This window comes from Trachypithecus francoisi, unplaced genomic scaffold (assembly GCF_009764315.1).
Source record: "Trachypithecus francoisi isolate TF-2019V2 unplaced genomic scaffold, Tfra_2.0 Lachesis_group12, whole genome shotgun sequence".
Taxonomy (NCBI): domain Eukaryota; kingdom Metazoa; phylum Chordata; class Mammalia; order Primates; family Cercopithecidae; genus Trachypithecus; species Trachypithecus francoisi.
Genome location: NW_022681457.1, coordinates 112,756,665 through 112,769,657, shown reverse-complemented (window position 1 = coordinate 112,769,657; position 12,993 = coordinate 112,756,665). Strand labels below are relative to the sequence as shown.

Here is a 12,993-nt window from a genome sequence, read left to right as displayed (position 1 = left end):
TGGACTCAAAAAAAAACCCCACACATATTGCCCACATTTACCCACTTTGCATACTGTTTAGTGATTTCCAGGACCACAAAACCATCCCTGGACCCCACCCCACATTTTTGCAGCAGAGCCCAATGGGAAGTTGAGGCTCCCCTGAAATTGAGGTGCTGTCTGAAGCTAACTGCCCCTAACAGGCCAGACTCTCAATCCCCACCCAGAACATCTGTCCAACCAGATCTGGCTTCAGGGCTCACTTCAGGAAGACCATTTAAATCCCCCCACCTGGCATCTCACTCCTGGCCAACCCTCTGTTCCAGGGCGAACCAGGTTGCAAATGACAAAAGACTTTCCTGGCCAAATTCCTCACTGGCCTGGATCACGCCCATAAGATGCCAGAGATGTTTACTGCGCTGGGAAAATCAGTGGGAGTCAGGGGTCAGGCACCAAGGAAAGCAGGCAGATCTAGAAGAAACTAAATATGCTTGTTCTCTCCCTATCCAAGTGGTGGTGGGCATGGAAACCTTGTGGGGAGGGAGCAGAGAGGGCAAGGGAACTGGGAGATCAAAGCAGGCTAGCTGAAAGGCAGATATGGCTGGGCACAGTGGCTCATGCCTGTAATCCCAGCACTTTGGGAAGCCGAAGTGGGCGGACCAGTTGAGGTCAGGAGTTCAAGATCAGCCTGGCCAACATGGCAAAACCCTGTCCCTACCAAAAATACAAAAATTAAGGCCGGGCACGAGGGCTCATGTCTGAAATCTCAGCACTCTGGGAGGCCCAGGTAGGCAGATCACTTGAGGTCAGGAGTTCAAAACCAGCCTGACCAACATGGTGAAACTCCATCTCTACTAAAAATACAAAAATTAGCCAGGCATGGTGGCAGGTGCCTGTAATCCCAGCTACTCAGGAGACTGAGGCAGGAGAATCACTTGGACCCAGGAGGTGGAGGTTGCGGTGAGCCAAGATCACACCATTGCACTCCAGTCTGGGCAACAGAGTGAGACTCCAAAAATACAAAACACTTAAAAATTTAAAAGGACAGATCTGCCAGCAGCTTCGTACTTGAGACCAGACAACCCACATGCTGTGTATGCCTCACATTAAGTGGTGACTCGGGACCGTGCTGGCTCTGTGGGGCTAGAACCCTAAGGAGTACCGACTGCAGGAAGAAAGCCCAGCATGACTATGGCTAGGGGACAGCTGTTAGATGGTCCTAGGACATCAGCCATGGAGAACACAGAGGGTCAGGACAAAGCTAAAAGGCCCACAGAATTGTCACTGGTTGCCAGGGCAGTTCCACGGTTGGAAATTCAAGGCCCATCTCTTTGCCCTAGCTATCTCTATTTGATATTTCCAAAGAGGAATGGGTGGATGGAACCCTCTTAACTCCAGACTGGGAATCCCAAAGCCCTGTCAAGTGTCTAACCAACCTCTCTGCCAGGAAGTTCTTCCTTAGGTCTGTCTTAAATTTATTTTGCTCATACAGAAGCCAATTTCCTCTAATCCAGGATTTAGAACACTTTTACTGTGAAGGACCAAATAAATATTTTAGGCTTTGCAAGCCATCCAATCTCCACCAGCTACTTAGCTCTGCTATAACGAAGCAGCCACAGACAGTGTGTAAATGAATCCATGGCTATGCTCCAGAAAAACTATTTATGGACACACCTGTGAATTCCATATAATTTTCACATGTCACAAAATATTATTCTCTTTTTTTTTTTGGAGATGGAGTTTTGCTCTGCTGCCCAGGCTAGAATACAATGGCTCAATCTCGGCTCACTGCAACCTCTGCGTCCTAGGTTCAAACAATTTGCCTGCCTCAGCCTCCCAAGTAGCTGTGATTACAGGCATGTGCCACCACACCTGGTTAATTTTTGTATTTTTAGTAGAGATGGGATTTTACCATGTTGGCCAGGCTGGTCTCGAACTCCTGACCTCAGGTGATCCGCCCGCCTCAGCCTCCCAAAATGCTGGGATTACAGGTGTGAGCCACCGCACCTGGCCACAAAATATTATTAGTTTAATTTTCTAAAACCATTTAAAAGTGCAAAAACTGCTCTTAGCAGGCCAACTACACAAAAACAGGCAGTGGGACAGATTTGGCCTGAGGGCCACAGTTTGCCAACCCCTGCTCAAGCCTGCTCGCTCTCAACCTTGGCTGCACGTTGCAATAATCTGGGAACATTAAAAGGCCTGGGACCCACCCACAAAGCTTCTGCTTTGTTTGGTCTGGGCTTCATAGCTTTTCCCCCAGGTAACTCCAGATACAGCTGGGGCTGAGAGCCTCCGCTCTCCCCTTCCATCTGTAGCAGTGCAGCTGGTGATAAATCCACCTATTCCACCTCTCACCGCCTTGGCAACCTTAGAAAAGTTTCTTAAGGTCTCTGTGCCTTGATTTTTTCATCTGTAAAATGGGGATAACTCTCCCTTCATAGGGTTGTTGTGAGTAGTGAATGCATACTTCGTTTTGTTTTTTTTTTCTTTTGCGACAGAGTTTCACTCTTGTTGCCCAGGCTGGAGTGCAGTGGCGCAATCTCGGCTCACTGCGACCTCTGCCTCCCGGGTACACGTGATTCTCCTGCCTCAACCTCTCAAGTACCTGGGATTGCAGGCAAACACCACCATGCCCGGTTAATTTTTGTATTTTTAGGAGAGATGGGGTTTCACCATGATGGCCAGGCGGGTCTCAAACTCCTGACCTCAGGCAATCCACCCGTCTCAGCCTCCCAAAGTGCTGGGATTACAGGCGTGAGCCAGCGTGCCTGACCTGTGAATGCAGAATTCTTATAAGGTGTTTAGAACAGTGCCTACCACCTAATAAACCTCCAGTGTTAGCTAATTCGTTATTCTAGGAGAATTTTAGGAGATGTTCTGTTCTTTGACAATGACCCATCACATACTCTGAGATCATTTCTAAGTCACTATTTAAGCTCCTTCCCCAAAGTGTGTTCCATAGAACACTGGGACCATGAGGTGCTCCATTAGAAAGGGGCAGGGTACGGTTTCCGTGGTTAAAGAGGTTTGGAAAACTGTTCTGGCCTCAGCCCTTGGCAGCATGTAGATTCCAGGCACCGAGGCAGGGCTGGAGGAGTAAGTGACTTTGCAATAAGATAGGTGCAGGAGTCTAAAGACACCCTGGGTGGAGTAGGGGAGCTGAGCAGGAGGCCATGTGGCAACCAGTAGCTGCTGGGCCTGTGGCCTGAGCCCTCCTGCACTCCTCCAGCTGGAGTCTCACCGCAGATCCCAGGAATACCTGCTGTTCCCACAGGGCTGCCATTCCATGGTTTGTCTGGAGACACCAAGAGTGGTTTCCATCCCTGCTGGGAATAGGCTGAGCGTGCAATGACATGAGGGCCAAGGCTTGTGGGAAAATGACAGCTTCACAGCCCCTTGAGGAGTGACCAAACCACAAAGTAAATCCTAAAGCCACAACCCCTTCTACCACTGAGCTGCTGGAGGTGGGTCCTTATTTTAAGCCACATTCAACCCATCCAACAAAACCTAACATTGAGGCGGTGGGCACATGGCCCCTGCAGTGGGATTCACTCTGCAGCTGGAGAGACAAGGTTTATAAAACAATAGAACAGCCAGGAAAATGGTGCTGGGACAGACAGTGGAGAGGCCAGAGAAGCAAACCATTGTGGCTCCTCACTGGGGGTTTCATGGGGTTGGACTGAGCCCTGTCACCTCTGTGATAGTCTTTACTCTCACAGGCAATGGTGACTGTGTGTGTTTCCTGGGGAGGAGGTCGGCAGGGAAGGTCACCTTTCCTGGGAAGGGTGGTTTGCGGAACCAGAGGTTTATATTGCAGGGAGTGTATTTTCTGAATTCTAAGTCAGAACAAGTGGTCTGATACAGGATCCGTGGCCGGGTCACTTCTGGGTACAAAAGGCTTTCTAGACCTTAGACACTCAGATTATGGTCCCGGGCCGGCAACAGTACCTGGGAGCTTGGTAGAAATGCAGAATCTTAGCCTGGGCAACATAGGGAGACCTCGTCTCAGCAACAAATAACAAAATTATCTGGGCACGGTGGTGCACACCTGTAGTCCCAGCTATTCTCCAGGCTGAGGTGGGAGGATTGCTTAAGCCCAAGCGGTTGAGGCTGCAGTGAGCCATGATCGCGTCACTACACTCCAGCTTGGGCAATAGAGTGAGACCCTGTCTCAAAAAACGACAAAAAAACAAAAAGAAATGCAGAATCTTGGGCCCCACCACCCCACACCTACTGAACCAGAACCTCTGGGGATGGGGCCCAGCCACTTGGCTTTTCACAAGTTCTCCGGGTCATTCTTGGGCACGATCAAGTTTGAGAATCACAAGTCTAGGATGCGACGGGGAAAACAGAAATGTGGAGTGGTCAGGGTCATTCGGATAATTCGGGGTATTTGTATTCAGGTGTGAGCTGGCAAATCTGAGACCTGTTTTGCCTAGCTAATTACCAGCAATAACAAACTCCCAGGCTCTGAGGCCCAGCCTCCTGGGCTGCAACTGGTCTTTATTTTTGGGGTAAATGAATGGAGCACCTCGGCCTGGGACCCTCAGTGTAGGGTTTTCTGACTCTTAGGCAATTTCCTAGGGTGCTGTAGTTCCTCTTTAAAGTTCGGGAGCGGCAGGGGGAGGGGGAGGTGCCACACCCTTGTAGTCCCATGATGTCATGTTGCATGTGCTCTTGGGCTGTAAATAAAGAGATTTAAAAAGCCACCTGGCGTCTCTCTTTGTTCCTCCAGGAGATGGTTTGCCTGTGCTGGTAGTGGGCTCCACAGGGGCATTTGGAGGGGACCCTAAGCCTGGTGTTCCACCTACGACTTCTCAACACACTGGATTGAGCGTTTGCCCCGAGCTAAGCAGCAAACAAGGCAGACAGGCTCCCTGCCCTCGCCTGGTTCTCATCATAATCCCTCAGCCAGACCTCTTGACTGCGAGTCCCAGATTTTTTTGTTTCCTTTTTTTTGGAGACAGAATCTTGCTCTGTCACCCAGACTGGAGTGCAGTGGCACGATCTCAGCTCACTGCAACCTCCAACCCCCAGGTTCAAGCAATTCTCGTGCCTCAGCCTCCCAAGTAGCTGGATTACAAATGTGTGCCACCACGCCAGGCTACTTTTTGTATTTTTAGTAGAGACGGGATTTCACCGTGTTGGCCAGGCTGGTCTCAAACTCCTGACCTCAAATGATCCACCCACCTCGGCCTCCCAAAGTGCTGGGATTACAGGCATGAGCCACCGCACCTGGCCAGAGTCCCAGATTTTTATCTCCCTTCCATTTTAGGGTTGGGGCAGCTGGGGTCCTAAAGAGATTCTGAGGTGGGTTGCAGCAGGCTGGTGGTCCCCAGCAGCTTCCTTCGAGCCAAGGTGGCTGAGTGTAGAGAAGAGCAGACGCAGGACTCCTGCAAGATAAGAAAGGACAAGACAGCTCAACGAAAGCCAGGGCTAGGGCAGGGTCCGATGCCATCTTGGGAAAGGGTGTGAACTGGTGAGGGGGTGGCCTGGCTTGGCATCAGGAAGGACATCTCTTATCATGGTGGCAGTTCCAGCCAGTGCCACCCAGCTCTGCTGACCAGGGCTTCCTCGGGCAGGCTGTATGTCTCCCCGTGGCCTTGATCCTAAAGCCAAAGTGGAGCCCAGACACCCCTGGGTGCCGTGGTGACCCCAGAGGTGGGGCACCCTAAGGGCCTGGTGCCCATCCCTGCACTGTGCCACTCATTTAGGACCACCGAGGCTGCTGTCAGGCAGGGGGCTGCCAGGACCGAAGTTGGATTCACCTTCAGGCCGGCCTCCCAGGGAGGAAGGGGGCTGGATTCCTCCTAGAGAGGCAGCGGAAGCACCCTCCCCTCCCCCACCCACTTCCTTGTTCTTCTCTTCTCTCTCCCTGTGGCCACTGCCCCTCTGCAAGGAAGATGAGACCTCAAAGAGCCTGCAGCAGAGTCAGACATGAAAGCCACCGCCAGTGAAGCCTGAAAGCAGTGAAAGCAAACACCAAAGATAAACCCCACGGCAGATAGGCGTCTCAGGCCGTTGGGCTCAGCAGCCACAACAGGCCTCATGTGGGTATCTGAGCCATCACTCAGATGCAGCCAGAGCCCTCCAATGCCTCCCTTGGAATTCCAGCAGCATCCACGTGGAGAGATGGGAGAACGAACAGAGAGGAGGAGGAAGCAGCCTGAAGTTATGACACAACCAGGACAGGCCATGGGAGGTGGGAGGCAGGCAGCACACATTGAGGATTGCTCAGTGCAGGGCCTGGGCCAGGGGCTGGAGTTGAGCTCTGAACAAGATGCTCAGAGTTGAGGAAAGCACGTGAGCGTGCACATGCACATGCACACACACCCGCACGCACACACACATGCGCACACACACACGCACCCACGCGCACACACACACATGCACACACACACCCGCACACACACACATGCACACACATGCACCCGCGCATACACACACACTCTCACACACATGCACACACATGCACCCGTGCACACACACACTCTCACACATGCACGCCCCCTTGCACTCACACATGCACACACACCCACCTGCGCGCCCACACACACACATGCACACATGCATCCGCACACACTCACACATGCACACACACACACAAGCACAGACACGCACTCGCACATGCATACACACACATGCACCCACAGACACACGCACTCGCACATGCACACACACGCAGACACACGCACCTGCACCCATGCACACCCACACACACGCACATGCACCCCTATACACATGCACACACACATGCACCCGCATATGTGCACACACACACACGATAAAATAAGAGGATTGCTGCTGTATGCAGCAGGGGTTGAAGGAAATACCATAGGTCAGAGAATTCGAGAGTAGCTGGAGTGCGCTCTCCTTCCTCTTGGACAATAGCCTCTTACTTCCGCTTTCGTTCTGGGTGGTTTCTAAACAACTGCAGCTTCCTGGACTCCAACAGAGCACAGGCAATTTCCTTTTCTGCTTTTTCCACAATCGCCAAGGGTTCCATAGAGCGTTCTGATGAGTTCTGTGAGCACTAGGGTCTCTGGAGGGACAGGGCACTATTGCCACGTGTTTGGGAAGGCCTGGCGGGGATCATTCTTAACCAGCAGTGATTTTCATAGGACTCTGATGAGGTAACAAAGCAGTCGGAACATTAGGCATGATTTCCTGTGTTTTAAAGCTCAAGAAGGAGTATTTATGGAGCCTGGCTGGGGTCCATAAGTGTCAGCAAGGGATGCCGCTGTAAGTGTGAATTCTGTGCCATTGGGACAAATCGTTCAGAGTCAGCCCTCATTAAAGTAGTCACAGAAACAAATGTCTCCTCTGAAGCGGGAAGTGGGGGTCTCACACCTCCCAGCAGTGTCGAGGCTCCTCCGGAAAACACACGAAGAAGGAAATAAAAGAACCAACCATGCTGACTCCCTCTGTGCCCACATCCCCCCAGGACTCTTCCCTCCTAGCTCTGAGCGAATGGGGTGAGGACATGGCCGATGGTGCTAACAAGTCAAAATGGTGTTTGATGCTTTAAGAATCTTGGCATCAACCAGAGATTGGGCAGAAGGGCAGGAGATGAGGTCTGGGAGGTCAGCAGAGCCACCAAGCCACCCGACTCCAATCCTACAGGTTCCATTGGCTTCCTTCCTCTCTGCCTCCATTTTTCTCCTGCCCCGCCGCTCATGGTAGCTGGCCCTCGTGCACGAGAGAACATGTCCACAGACACAAAGAACAACACTGCCCAACAAAACACGCAGGCCTTCCCCAGCTCTGGCAGACCTCAGGCCAGAAACACACAACCAGTGTGTTTGTGACGAGCTGAATGGAAATATCATAGGAAGGGGCTCTAGTTAGAATCCCATTGACAATTCCTCTGCCACTAAAGGGCCCTTCTCTGATGTGCTTCTTGTGGAGGGCTCTGCTCTGTTATTTTTATTTTTTATTTTATTTATTTATTTTTGAGATGGAGTTTCACTCTTGTCGCCCAGGCTGGAGTGCAATGGCACGATCTCAGCTCACTGCAACCTCCGCCTCCTGGGTTCAAGCAATTCTCCTGCCTCAGCCTCCCTAGTAGCTGGGATTACAGGCGTGTGCCACCACGGCTGGCTAATTTTCGTATCATTAGTAGAGATGGGGTTTCGCCATGTTGGCCAGGCTAGTCTCGAACTCCTGACCTCAGGTGATCCACCCACCTTGGCCTCCCAAAGTGCTGGGATTATAGGCCTGAGCCACTACACCGGGCCTGAGGGCTCTGCTTTCTAGCAGGGTTGTATGGCTTTTTCGCTTCTAGGTATTTGCCCAGGTAGGTGTTCAATAACTATTTGCTGAATGAATGAATGAATGAATCTATCCTACATGTCAGTTTCTTTATTGAAGGTACACATATCAAACTTGACTCAGACAGGTTGGCAAAGGGACACGAAAAATTTAAACTTGAATTCCAAAAGTGTACAGGTGCTCCCCAACTTACAGTGGGATTGCATCCTCAAAAACCCATCCTAAATTGAAAATATCATAAATCCAAAATGCACTCAGGTCAGGTGAGGTGGCTCATGTCTGTAATCCCAGCACTTTGGGAGGCCGAGGAGAAGGGGGTATTGCTTGAGCCCAGATGTTTGAGACCAGCCTGAGCAACATAGTGAGAACACATCTCTACAAAAAACTTTTTAAAAAAGCAAAATTAGGCCAGGCACAGTGGCTTATGCCTGTAATCTCAGCACTTTGGGAGGCCAAGGCGGGTGGATCACGAGGATAGGAGATCGAGACCAGCCTGGCCAACATAGTAAAACCCCGTCTCTACTAAAAATACAAAAATTAGCAGGGTGTGGTGGCGCACGGCTGTAGTCCCAGCTACTTGGGAGGCTGAGGCAGGAGAATCGCTTAAACCCAGGAGGTGGAGGCTGCAACGAGCCGAGATCGCCTCGCTGCATACTAGCCAGGGCGACAGTGTAAGACTTCATCTCAAAAAAAAAGAAAAAAGCAAAATTAGCTGGGCATAGTGGTGTGAGCCTGTAATACCAGCTACTTGGGAGGCTGAAGTGGAAGGATCACTTGAGCCCAGGAGTTGGAGGCTGCAGTGAGCCAAGGTTGCACCAGTGTACTCCAGTCTGGGTAACAGAGCAGGACCCTGTCTCAAAAAAAAGAAAATAAAATGCATTTAATCCACCTAATCTACTGAACATCATAGCTTAGTCTAGCCTACTTTAAACACTCTCAGAACACTTAACATTAGCCTACAGTTGTGCAAAATCACGAAAAACAAGCCAATTTCATAATAAAGTGCTGAAAACCCTATGGAATTTATTGAACACTATACTGCAAGTGAAAAACAGAATGGTTATACTGGGGACTGGAAATATGGTTTCTAATGAACACAGATCGCTTTCACACGGTTGGAAAGTAGAAAAATCATGTCAGACCATCGTAAGTTGGGGAGTGTCTGTACTCACTCAATATATGACCCCAAGCCTTGTGGAATGCCACGTGGGGGTCTATTATGTCCTTCCACAGCCAAGAATAGGTCTGGAGGAACTCCGGTTCCTTTGAGGATTCCGACAGTTTCACTTTCTTTTGTTTCTCCATCCTCCCCCATCCCCCCCAACCAGCCTGCCAAGCCCGCCCAGCCAGCAGGGTCTTCTCGTGCCCTCCTCTCTCCGTCTCTGGCCCCAACTGGTCGAGATGAATACAGTGTCAGTGTCTGAGCCACAGGGACATTCCACAGGCCCAGCCTTGTGCTGCCTTCCGATCCTTGTCTTCCCTGCCTTACTTCGCTCTATCCTTCTCATTTCAGCCCTGGCTGGATTTTCCTGCTGTGTGTTTACACGTCAGGGTCCTGGCGCCAGACCTCCTGGGTCCCACCCCAGTTCCAGCAGCAATTAGTGCTGCGCCTGTGGCAAGTTGCTTCGTTTCTTTTGATTTCAGTTGCCGTAGTATAAATAGGAATAAGAACAGCACGTGCCCTAGTGTCGCTGTGAGCATTTACTATGAAGCACTTTCTTCTTTTTTGAGACAGGGTCTCACTCCATCTCCCAGGATAGAGTGCAGAGGCCCAATCTCAGCTCACTGCAACCTCCACCTCCTGGGTTCAAGCGATTCTCATGCCTCAGCTTCCTGAGTAGCTGGGATTACAGGTATCCACTATCATGCCCGGCTAATTTTTGTATTTTTAATAGAGGCAGGGTTTCACTATGTTGGCCAGGCTGGTCTCAAACTCCTGACCTCAGGTTATCCACCTGCCTTGGCCTCCCAAAGTGCTGGGATTAGAGGCGTGAGCCACCGTGCCCGGCCCACTATGAAGCCCTTTCATACTGTCTGCCACACAACAACTATGGTTGGGGCTTAGAAAATGTCACCCCAATATCTGGCACTTTGGCATACTAAGTACTATAAACTAAAGAAGACTGGAGGCCTCAAAAGCAAGGTCTCTGTGACCACCTCCTGACCTCCTGTCTCCAGCCCCTCCTTCTCCCCTGAGGCAGTCACAGAACAATAATTCCTCCTTTGGCAGGGGGCTCAGTGGCTCAAGTCTTTAATCCCAGCACTTTGGGAGGCTGAGGCAGGTGGATCACTTGAGCCCAGGAGTTTGAGACCAGCCTGGGCAACATGGCAAACCCCGTCTGTATAAAAAATACAAAAATTAGCCAGTCATGGTGGTACGTGCCTCTAATCCCAGCTATTCAGGAGGCTGAAGTGGGAAGATCACCTGAGCCCAGGAGGTTGAGGCTGCAGTGAGCCATGATAACACCATTGCACTCCAGCCTGGGTAACAGAGCAAGACCATGTCTCAAGAAAAAAAAAAAAAAATCCTTCTTCTCCAAGGTGGGTCACAGAAACTAGAACCTGTGTCTCCAAAGTAGCCATAAAACCTAGAAAGGTGGCTCTCTCTCTTCTCTCCTTGAAGACCTCATTAGAGAGAGGTTCTACCCCGTAACCAGGAGGAAGGAATGCCGCATGGAGAGGCTAGGAAGAATCTGGACAAGCCTTGTTCATTCTCTTTTTACCCAACTGCATTGCTACAGGGCTGTTCATTCTTTTTATTTTTTCTTTTAATTTTTTAATTTTAATTTTATTTATTTTTATTTTATTTTTTATTTTTTGAGACAGAATCTCACTCTGCCGCCCAGGCTGGAGTGCAGTGGCGTGATCTCAGCTCACTGCAAGCTCCACCTCCTGGGTTCACACCATTCTACTGCCTCAGTCTCCCGAGTAGCTGGGACTACAGGTGCCCACCACCACGCCCGGCTAATTTTTTTGTATTTTTAGTAGAGATAGGGTTTCACCATATTAGCCAGGATGGTCTCGATCTCCTGACCTCGTGATCCACCCGCCTGGGCCTCCCACAGTGCTGGGATTACAGGCGTGAGCCACCGCGCCTGGCCTCAGAGCTGTTCATTCTTCCTTGAAACTAAACACAAAAACAGACAAGATTTCCCTGGGACTTTCAGTCTTCATCTCTGAAGCCTCCCATGTCACATAAAGCTTTGCTTAACTAAACTTGGTATGCTTTTCTCTCGTTAAGCAGTTTTTTTTTTACAGGCATGTCAGCTGTGACCTTTATGATGGATGAGGAAAGGTATCACACCCTTCCACCCCTACAGTACTTAGTAAATGTCAGCTCTAATTCTAGGAGTTGTTTTGCTTTTTTTTTTTTTTTTTTTTGACATGGAATCTCACTCTGTTGCCCAGGCTAGAGTGCAGTGGCATGATCTCGGCTCACTCCAACTTCCACCTCCCAGGTTCAAGCAATTCTCCTGCCTCAGCCTTCCGAGTAGCTGGGACTACAGGTGCACACCCCCATGCCCAGCTAATTTTTGTGTTTTTAGTAGAGACAGGGTTTCATCATGTTGGCCAGGATGATCTCGAACTCCTGACCTTAAGTGATCCACTGGCCTCAGCCTCCCAAAGTGTTAGGATTACAGGCGTGAGCCACCGCGCCCGGCCTGTTTTTCATTTTCTCCTTACAAAGTGATCACAATTTTATTATATACCTAAAGGCTTGAACTAAATCCCTCTAGAATCTGGAGTGTATGAGAAATATTTTTTAGAAGGAAATTGATCAGGTCAGGCATTGTGGCTCACACCTGAAATCCCAGCACTTTGGGAGGCCGAGGCAGGCGGATCACCTGAAGTCAGAAGTTTGAGATCAGCCTGGCCAACATGGCAAAACCCCATCTCTACTAAAAATACAAAAATCAGCTGAGCATGGTGGCACTTGCCTGTAATCCCAGCTACTCAGGAGGCTGAGGCAGGAGAAAAGCTTGAACCTGGGAGACAGAGGTTGCAGTGAGCTGAGCTCACACCACTGCAATCCAGCCTGGGTGACACAGCGAGACTCCATCTCAAAAAAAAAGATAAGTAATAATAACATAATATTCTAATATCAACCACTTACTGAAAAATTACTCTCTTCTAAGTACTTTACTGATAACAATAATTAATTACCAATAATGAACTAATAATAATAGCAAGCAGTCCTAAATCAAACTGGATGTAGCCATTTGGCTGGTCTCTAATTTACCCACTCATTACAACGGCAGATGTTGGATGGCCCTTCCCCCTAGACTGGGGGCATCTGTGCCTCCTAAGAGGGCATTAAGTTAGGCCTATGGGCCCTGCAGCCCTGCAAAACTCTCCTCATCCATCCAGAGAAACCCTTTCTTTGCATCTGGAGAGACTATGGGTCTTTATATTATCTAAGGACTCACCCAGGCAGTTTTGTAGGTTCCCACCTGGTTTCCCCCGTCCTAGGAACAAGACCAAGTGCTCAGGTGTACCCTGAAGGTGTCCATACCTAGGTGACACTAAACAAAAGCTGGTGTTCTCTAAAGGAAAGTAGATGTTAGGAAGGGACCTGGAGGTAGTGCGGATTAATGTTCTCGTTGGGGTGGGGGGATGCTGTGGTCAACAATCTTTAAGAGAGGTGCCAGGCGAGGCAGGAGACAACCCTTTCTTTCCTCATGCACAATTGCGGGAGGAATTTCTTTTTTTTTAATTTTTTTGAGACGGAGTCTCCCTCTG

General features: G+C 50.0%; 1 long non-coding RNA gene across 1 annotated transcript; it reads right to left on the bottom strand.

The window, feature by feature from the left end:
• Positions 1-4,236: 4,236 nt before the first annotated feature.
• LOC117093314 lies at positions 4,237-9,473 on the bottom strand. Its single transcript, XR_004441100.1, has 3 exons — positions 9,426-9,473; positions 5,218-5,375; positions 4,237-4,664 (listed from the first exon to the last, which is right to left on the bottom strand). It is a non-coding gene; the product is annotated as an uncharacterized LOC117093314 (long non-coding RNA).
• Between the last annotated feature and the right edge of the window lie 3,520 nt (positions 9,474-12,993).